General features: G+C 30.6%; 1 non-coding gene across 1 annotated transcript; it reads left to right on the top strand.

The window, feature by feature from the left end:
* The first annotated feature begins 419 nt into the window (after window positions 1-419).
* TRNAG-UCC lies at window positions 420-491 on the top strand. The gene has a single exon. It is a non-coding gene; the product is annotated as a tRNA-Gly (tRNA).
* Window positions 492-539: the final 48 nt, after the last annotated feature.

Raw genomic sequence — 539 nt, 5'->3', positions numbered from 1 at the left:
TAAATACGCCACTGGTAACACTACGGTTATTCCATTTTCAATTAGGGGTACCTACAACAAAAAAACTAGATTTTACCGAAAATTCCTGGTATAACGAATTTTTTTTTTCATAATTATTAAGAAAAGTACAGGGGATCTAATATTTTTGACGCTCCAAAATTCCAATTAGATTAACTTAACTAGGTACCTACTAGAAAATATGTTAAAGTTGAAAATCAAATCAAATTTATGGCTACTACCTATATTATAGGCGCACAATCGAACACAAAAAAAATTTTAATTAAAAAAAAATATTTCTCGTTAAAATTTAACACATTCATCACTCCACTCAGATTCTCAAAATCAAAAATTAAAAAATACACAAGTACCTTTAGAAATCAAAATATGAAATAACATTAAATGTTATCCCTCCTTCAACTGCGATGGTGGTGTAATGGTCAGCATAGTTGCCTTCCAAGCAGTTGATCCGGGTTCGATTCCCGGCCATCGCATGAAATTTTTGTTTTTTTTATACACCCCAGTCTTAACAAATTTAACAA

The sequence above is a fragment of the Acyrthosiphon pisum genome, chromosome X (assembly GCF_005508785.2).
Source record: "Acyrthosiphon pisum isolate AL4f chromosome X, pea_aphid_22Mar2018_4r6ur, whole genome shotgun sequence".
Classification (NCBI taxonomy): Eukaryota; Metazoa; Arthropoda; class Insecta; order Hemiptera; family Aphididae; genus Acyrthosiphon; species Acyrthosiphon pisum.
The sequence above is the reverse complement of the archived record's forward strand: the minus strand, read 5'-3'. Positions and strand labels throughout refer to the sequence as shown.